Raw genomic sequence first — 9,413 nt, 5'->3', positions numbered from 1 at the left:
TGCAGGGGCCGCTGGGAAATGTGGTTTACCTAGAGACTGCCTAGGTGAGGCGGAGCTGCTCAGGTGGGGGCGGGGCTTGCGGGCCGCGCCTTAAAGGAAGCTCACCCAATGTTTCTGGTCTGAGGCCTGCCTTGCACTTTTCGAAAAGACTGAAGTGCTACACTTCCCGTATTTTACTCGCATCAGCTTATTCATCGGGAATTGAACTCTAGATGCCATGTGGTGTTGAATTAGGAATGATGGTGACTTCATTTTGAGTACTAATTACGTTTTTCCTTCCGTGGCTAATGGCACCCATCCAAGCTGAGTCTACTTAGTGAGACCAGCTGGTAAAGGCATTTGCTGCCCGAGTTCAATACCCAGTATTCGCGTTGTGCAAAGAGAAAATCGACTTCCACTTGCGCCCAAGGCTCATGCTTGCCCCCAACATAATAAATAATAATAGTTTAAAAAATTATAGAAGTTTATAAGAACCGTACAAGACATACATGGTCCCCTGGAGAAGGAGAAAGGGACAAGGTCTCCTGAGCAAATTGAGAGCATGGGGAAAGGGGGAGGGAGCTAGGAGAATGAGAAGGGGAGAAGAGGAGGGGTGAGGAGGACATGAGGGAGCAGAAAGGTTGAGTCAGGGGAAGAATAGAAGATAACAAGAATGGAGATACCATAATAGAGGGAGACATTTTAGGTTTACAGAGAAATCAGGTACTAGGGAAATGTGTGAAGATCTACAAAGATGACACCAGCTAACAATCTAAGCAACAGAGGAGAGGCTAACCTTAAATGCCTTCCCCTGATAATGAGATTGATAACTCTCAATTGATAATGAGATTGATGACTAACTTATATGCCACCTGATAGCCCTCATCCAGCAGCTGGTGGAAGAAGAAGCAGATACCCACAGCTAAACACTGAACTGAACTGGAATCCAGTTGCAGAGAAGGAGGAGTGATGAGCAAAGGGGTCCAGACCAGGCTGGTGAAACCCACAGAAACAGCTGACCTGAACAAGGGGGAGCTCTTGGCCCCCAGAATAATCACTGGGAAACCAGCATGGGTCTGATCCAGACCCCATGAATGTGGGAGTCAGTGAAGAGGCTTCAGAAATCTATGGGGCCTCCTGTAGTAATCAGTACTTATCCCTAGCATAGGAATAGACTTTGGGGGCCCATTCCACACAGAGGGACACTCCCTCAGCCTAGACTCATGGAGGAGGGCCTAGGCCCTATCCCAAAGGATATGACTCTGAAAACCCCCCTATGGAAGGCCTCACCCTCCCTGGGGAGCAGAAAGGATATGGGATAGGTAGGGTGTTGGTTGGGTGGGTGGGGCAGGGGAGGAGGGGTGGGAGAGGGAACTGGGATTGACATGTAAAACAATCTTGTTTCTAATTTAAATTTAAAAATGGAGAAAAAAAATAAAAAAGAACGGTACAAACCCCAGTTAAAGGCAGTGGATGAATATGAAAAGGGAAATGACTGGAGCCAAAGATATAGCTTAAAGGCAGAGTGCTCACCTGCCCTGTGGGAAGCCACGGCTCATCTCCAACACGGAAAAAGTGACCCAGAATAGCCAAAAACATTTCTGAAAGATGAGGAAAAGTTAGAAGACAGCTTTGATAAGAATAGCCACATATGCCAACTGTGGTGACACGTTTAACTGCAGCATTCGGGAGACTGGGATAGGCAGAATGTTGGAGTCTAGGAATTTGAGGCCCACCTGGGCAGCATTTCAACCCTGTCTCAAAAGGGGAAAAAAGTGACTGTCTCAAGACCTTATCCACTGAAGGATGTGAACCACTGTCCTTGGAGTTTTGAACACTATTGGGACTATTAAGATGTGGAGGTGTCTTGGACTGGAGAGATGGCTCAGTGGTTAAGAGCACTGGCTGCTCTTGCAGAGGACCCTGCTTTGGTTCCCAGCACTGACATGGCAGCTCACAACCATCTGTAACTCTAGTTCCAGAGGATCTGATGTCCTCTTCTGACCTCCCTGGGCACCAGGCATGTACACAGTACACATACATATTTGCAAACAAAACATGCCTACACATAAAAAATAAAACTAAGTATTTTTTAAAAGATTTGGAGACTTCCTAAAGTTGGACTAAACACATTTTTCATTATGAGATAACCCAAGAACCTATGGGGACTGGAGACAGAACTTTGTGGTTTGAATATGTAATGTCCCTCTGCAAGTTTGTGTTTGAACACCTGGTCCTCAGCTGGTCGCCCTGTTTTGGGAGTTATGGAAACTTTGGGTTGTGTGGCCTAGCTAGCAGAAGTGGGTTGGTACCAGAAGCAGGTTTGAAAGATATCTGCTTCAGATCCTGGTTTGAGCTCTCTGCTTCCTGGTTCAACTGGCACATGAGGAGTTAGTTTACACAATCCTGACCCCACAGAGATGCTCCATCATAAACTATAGAAATCTTTTGAAGCCATGAGCCAAAGTAAATCCTTTCTTCAAAAACAAAACAAAAACAAAAAACTAACAAAACATAAAATTGCCTCATATATCAAGTGGACAAGGGTGCCAAGATAATTCAAAGAGGGGAAGAAGGCTTTTCTTTCTTTCAATTTCTGTGACCTTTCTCTATTGTCTGTGTGTATGTGATTAGGTGCAAATGCACAAAGTGAAGGACAACATGGGAGCTGGTCCTCTCCTTCCACCACGTGGGTCCCAGGATGGAACTCAGGTTATCAGCTTGGCAGCAAGTGCCTTTATTTTCTGAGCCATCTCACTAGCCTGGTTTTTTGTTTTGTTTTGTTTGGTTTGGTTTGGTTTTTGTTTTTTTGAGACAGGATTTCTCTGCTAGCCCTGGCTATTCTAGAACTGGCTCTGTAGATCAGGCTAGCCTCAAACTCAGAAACCCACCTGCCTTTGAATCCTGGGGTCAAAGGTGCATGTCTCCATATCCAGTCTCTGTTTTGTTTTTCTAAGGCATGGTCTTCCCCTGTCTGTTCCAGGCAGACCTGGAACTCACTATGTAACATTGAACCCACAGTGGTCCTCTTACCTCAGCTTCTCAAGTGACGGAATTACAGGCATAAACTGCCTTGCCACTCCTGCCTCTAAAATTTCAATTGACAAAAAAAAGAAAAATACAGATCTTTTATTTATGCTTTGCAGGATACTGATAAACACCATAAAGAAAAATTATAGAGAGAAATGAGAGTGCCTACAGGTAAGACTGGTGTCTCAAATCACCGAGGTAGATACAGAATTACTGAGGAAAAACGGTTAGTCATCTAGTGAGAAAAGCTAAAGCAGCAGAGGAAGTTACTTCTTTTCTGTCTTCAAGGAAATCTAGAACTATGACTGACCCTTGGTCAACCCCTGGAACTGTGGTCATTAGCATTTGTTTTCTGTTAATGATTGACGGTTTCAATGTGTATACCTGGGCCAATGGACCATGTTGTGCCAGTCTGTCACATTGCTTTGTACAAACAGGATTTATGACATGTATGCATCTGGTTTTATTGTTGGAGGACTGTCTTTTGGGACACAGTTGTGGCTGGCTATGTAGTAAGATAGCCATTGTTTTTTGCTTGTTTTTGTTTATTTGAGACATGGACTAGCTATTCAGCCTTGGCAGGCTGAGAATTTATGATGTAGACCAGGCTGGCCTCAAACTCATAAGAGATTTGTCTGTCTCTGCCTCCCAAGTGCTGGGATTAAAGGGTTGTGCCACAGCTGGCCCTGACCTACTACTGAATCTTGTATTTTAAGAAGTTTGCTAGGCTTTTGGAAACTTCTGGAATACCCTTTTCAACTCTATTATAATTATTATTGTTGTTATTACTATTATTATTAGAATTGTTATTGTATGTGGGAATGTGTGCATGTGTGTGGGGGGTGCGTTTACCACAGAATGTGTGAGAAGACAATTTAGTTCTCTTCTTCCACTTTCATGTGAATTCTGAGGATCAAAGTCAGATCATCTTCTGGCACATCAACTGGTGGCAAATACTTTCCTTGCTGAGCCATCTTGACACCCCTTAAATACTTCTGATTAGATTTTTTTTCTGGAAATTGAACACAGGTGCCTTGTAAATGCTAAGCGATTGCTCTCCTACTGAACCACATCCCCAACTCTGAAAAGCTTTTGCAAAACACGTTTAGATGCACACCTATACCATATTACAAGATTAAATCTAAATTGATTCGTGAACTAAAGAAAAAAGAAACTAGGCTGTAGAAGGAAACATGAATTCCTCCTTAACCACAGTTAAAAGAAAGGCATCCTATCAGTGATTCTAAATCCAGATGCAGTAAATACTGATAAATCTGACTTCATGTAAATGTACACACAAAAAACTGTAGCATCTGTCTCAGATAGAGAGCCAATTCTGTAGTTTTATTGGTATATAAATATAACAGTATGTTTTATTTTAGTATACTTGCTTTCCTTATGTTCTCTCTCTCTGTCTCTCTCTGTCTCTGTCTCTCTCTGTCTCTGTCTCTGTCTCTCTCTCTCTCTCTCTCTCTCTCTCTCTGTCTGTGTGTGTGTGTGTGTGTGTCTATGTCCCCACCATGTGAGACCTGGGGACTGAAGGCAGGGTGTGAGTTTCTCAATGAGAGTCTTTACCTCCTAAGCAATCTCACTGGTCCCCATTTTGCTGTTTCTTGAGTCAGGGTCTCACTGTGTAGCCCAGACTCACTGAAACTCTCTATATAGACTAGACTAGACTTAAACTTGCAACAGTCCTCCTGCCTCAGCCTCCAAAGTGCTTGAATTACAGGCATGTGCTACCTGATTCACTCCGTATACTTCTTGTAAGTCGACTGTAATTTGTTAGTGCATAAGCTATGTTTTTAATATAAGATTTAGGTGCTTTACTGCAGAGCAGAGCATACTCTAAAGAGGTGTCCTGGGTAGAATTTTTATTTATTTACTTGTTAGTTTGTTTTTGGTCAACTTGACACAAGCCAGGCTCATCTGGGAAAAGAAAACTTCAACTGAGAAAACGCCTCTGTGAGATTTGCCTGCAGGTCTGTGGGGTTTGATTGAAGACTGATGTAGGAGGACCTAACTTACCATGGGCAGTGCCACTCCTGGGCAGGTGGCCCCGAGTTGTATGAAAGCAGACTGAGCAAGCCATGAGGAGCAAGCCAATAAGCAGCACACACCCCTCCGTGGGCTCTACTTCAGCTCCTGCTCCCGGGTTCCTGCTTTGAGTTCTTGCCCTGACTCCCCTCCATGATGGACTATAAACTGTAAGTTGACATAAACCTTTTCCTCTTCCATGTTTCTTTTGGTCATGGTGTTTTATCACGGAAATAAAGAGCAAGCTAATATTAGGAGTGAAGATGGATAATGACCAAAGGGACCATTGGGTAGATATACATATCAAATAGTCTTTATACTATTTCTTTTTAGAGAATTGTTTATTATTTTAAATTATGGGTATGTGTGTAACTGCTTGTGAGTATGTGATGTGGCCACAGGTACTCCAGGAGGCCTTGGGTCTCCTAAAGCTGGAGCTGCAGACAGTTGTGAGCAGGCCAACATTGGTCCTGGGAACCAAACTTGGGTCCTCTGGAAGAGCAGAACATGTTCTTAACCAATGAGCCATCTCTCTAGCTCCCAACTTTATACAACGTTTAAAATCCTTTAAAACAAGCAGCTTTTCCTCAGGGGCAGCGGCTTCTTCTCCTCCTCCTCTTCTATTTTTGGGTCCCAGTGATTGACAGGCCCTTTTGGATCCTCCAGAGGAGGCGGGGCCACTTTGTTTGTAGTGCTAGAGATCAACTCAGAGCTCCATACACATTAGGCAAGCATTCTACCACTGAGCTACACTCATCCCTCATCACTCAAAACTTAGGGATAATGAGTAATATGAAAAGGGTTTCTCCAAGAACATGAAGATGTACTAATTCTTTAACCATGAGGGAAATATAAACTAGAATAGATGCTGAGTGGCTGATGTAATGGCTTATGATGACAATACTGTTAGTCCTTTTAATCTGTTTGCTCCCCAGGACCCACAAGGTAGAGGGAGAGAACTGGTATCCCCAAATTATCCTTTGACCTAGAGATACATGCTGTGGCACCCAGGTACTTACACCCACAAAAAAAAACAAACAAATGTAAAAAGACAATGAGTTCCCCTATAATAAGACTGATGACTACTTTTTATGCCATCCTAGAGCCCTTATCCAGTGGCTGATGGAAGCAGAGGCAGACACCCACAGCTATACACTGAACTGAACTCTGGAACCCAGCTGCAGAGAGGGAGGAGTGAAGAGCAAAGAGGTCGGGGATGGGGTGGTGAATCCTACAGAAACAGGTGATCTGAACAAGGGGGAGCGCATGGACCCCAGACTGCTGTCTGGGAGGCCAGAACAGGACTGATCCAGACCCCTGAACATGGATGTCAATGAGGAGGCCTCCGCACTCTAGGGGGCCCTTGGAAGTGGATCAGTATTTATCCCTGGCATAAGAAGGGACTTTGGGAGCCCATCCCACATGGAGGGATGCTCTCTCAGCCTGGACACATGGGGGAGGGCCTAGGCCCTGCCCAGGATGATATGACAGACTTTGGGGATCCCCCGTGGAGGGCCTTACCCTCCCTGGGGAGCAGAGGGGGGATGAGGTGGGGGGCAGGGAGGGTTTGGGGAGGGTAGGGAGAGGGAGAAGGGATTGACATGTGAAGCAGGCTTGTTTCTAATTTGAACTAATAAAAAAAATAATCTCTTGGGGAAAAAAAGACAATGAGGCCAGTTGTGGTCAAAATGGTAAAACACTTTATCCTGTTTTTACCGTGGAGTTCAGATAAAAACTCTAGAATCATAATGACTTCTGAGGTCTCTAGGATGTAAATAGTAATAGCCAGCTTGACAAAGGAAACTAGAACTCAGCTTTTTTGTTGTCATTGTTTTTTTTATTCTACTTTTGAAATAGCATTTCACCATATAACCCTGGTTGTCCTAGAAGTTGCTATGTAGAGCAGACTAGCCTCAAACTCAGAGATCCATTTGCTTCCAGAGTGCTGGTAATAAAAGTATGTAACACCACAACTGGCTAGAATTCATAGTTTTTTGTTTGTTTGTTTATTGAGACAGGGTTTCTCTGTGTATCAGCCTTGTCTGTCCTGGAACTCACTTTGTAGACTGGCGTGGCGTTTTGTTTATTTCTTCTTGTTATTATTTTGAGCTATAGTCTCAAATAGCCCAGAATGGCCTCTGACTCCTTAAGTAGCCCAGGATATCTTGATCTCCTAATTCTCCTTCCTCTACTTCTCAGTTGCTGAGATTATAGGAATGAGCCACCATGCCGACCTCCAGAATTCAGCGTCTGACTCATTTAACCATTACTGAGTTTCCTTGCTAGTATCCCTGGGCCTGAACTCAAAACAAGCTAACGCCTAGACTGTGTATGATGGTAGAAAGAACTCTAAGAGAACTCATTTATTGAGGTCCAAGGAAATTGGCCCTGGCAGTGAAGGCCTATAATCCTAGCCATTCAAGAGGCTGAGGCAGGAGGATCAAAAGACAACATATAGAGTACAAGGGCCAGTTTGGAAAGTTTAGCTACACCCTGACTCAAACTAAAAATTAAAGAGGAGAGTGGGCAGGGTGTACTCACCTTTAATCCCAGCACTTATGGGATCTCTGAGTTTAAGGCCAGCCTAGTCTACAGAGCTAGTTCCAGGATAGCCAAGGCTACACAGAGAAATGCTGTCTTAAAAAAACAAAAAGACAAAAAAAAGGAATTAAAGAAGAGGGGCTAGCAAGATGAATCTTCTAGACACTTGTTATAGGGGGCTGGAGAGATGGCTCAGAGGTTAAGATCACTGGCTGCTTTTCCAGAGGCCCTGAGTTCAATTCCCAGCAACCACATGGTGGCTCACAACCATCTTTAATGAGGTCAGATGCCCTCTTCTATTATGCAGGCACACATAGAGCACTTGTATACATAAAATAAATATTTTTTTAAAAAAGACACTTGCTATACAAGATGACCTGAGTTCAATTCCTGGCATCTCTGTAAAGGTGGAAGGAAAGAACTGACTACACAAATTGGTCTTCTGATCTTCACACGTGTGCTGTGTATACTCTTATCCCTCCTTTGTATCATGCACACTATATAACAAATAAAATAAAATATTAATTATTGTGTTTTCCTTTCGACAGGTTCTCACTGTATAGTTCTGGCTGTCCTGGAACTTACTACGTGGAGTGGCTGGACTCAAACTCCCAGAGTTTCACCTACATCTGACTACTTAGTGCTGGTATTAAAGGCATGTGCCACTGTACCCAGCAATTACCTTAGATTTTATGCACGTACTTTTATATGTAGGAGTGTTTTCTCTGCATATATAAATGAACTACATGTATGTCTGATGCCCATTGAGGTCAGAAGAGGGTGTCTGAGTCCCCTGGAACTGGAGTTACAGATGGTTGTGAGTCACCATGTGGGTGCTGGGAATTGAACCTGGGTCCTCTGCAAGAGCAGCCAGTGCTCTTAACTGCTTAACTCTCTAGCCCTCCAAAAAACTGATTTAACAGACTTTTTAAAAGGGGCTGGCAGAGATGGTTCATTCAGTAAAGTGCCCATCATATGGATACCTGAGTTTGGCTTTCAGCACCCACATAAAATGCCAGCTGTGGAAGCACACACTTGTAACCCCCGTGGGGCAGAGGGAGACAGGAAGCCTTCAGAATCTTGCTGGCCAACAAGCCGAGTCAAGTTGGTGAGCTCCAGCTCCCTTGAGAGACCCCATCTTGGTAGATTTGGTGGTGCACACCTCTAATTCCAGCACTCAGGAGCAGAGGCTGATGGGTCTCTATGAGTTTGAGGCCAGCCTGGTCTACATAGCAAGTTCCAGTGTCATAGAATATTTGTTTAACTATGTAAAGATGTGTTGCTGTTTTACCTTGCTTGCCTGACTAGTTTAATAAGAAAGCTGAACAGCCAATAGCAAAGGAGGAGGTATAGGTGGGACTTCTGGGCAAGGAGATTATGTAGGAGAAGGAATTTAGGCTGGGGAAGGAAAAAAGAAAAAGAGACACCAAGGAGATGCCAGGGGCCAGCTAGCCAGACACAGAGGAAGCAGGAAAGTAGGACACACAGAATGAAAGAAAGGCCTGAAGCAAAATGTAAATGAATAGAAACAGGTTAAATTAAGTTAAAAGAGCTAGTGGGACACACCTAAGCTAAGGCTGAGAATTCCTAAGAATAATTAGTCTCCATATCTTTATTTGGGCGCTGGTTGGTGGTCCATAGAAAATGCTACCTACATTCCAGGACAGCCAGAGCAACATAATAAAGAGGCTCTGTCTCAAACAAAACAAAGAAAAGAGGGAGTCCCTGTCTCAGAAAAAAGAAATGATGGAGAGAAACTGAGGAAAATCCGGAGCATCCACCTCTCTCTTCTATAGGAACACACACGCAGTGGACCTTACACACATTCG

Source organism: Cricetulus griseus, chromosome 3 (assembly GCF_003668045.3).
Source record: "Cricetulus griseus strain 17A/GY chromosome 3, alternate assembly CriGri-PICRH-1.0, whole genome shotgun sequence".
NCBI classification, from domain to species: Eukaryota; Metazoa; Chordata; class Mammalia; order Rodentia; family Cricetidae; genus Cricetulus; species Cricetulus griseus.
Note: the sequence above shows the minus strand (reverse complement) of the source record.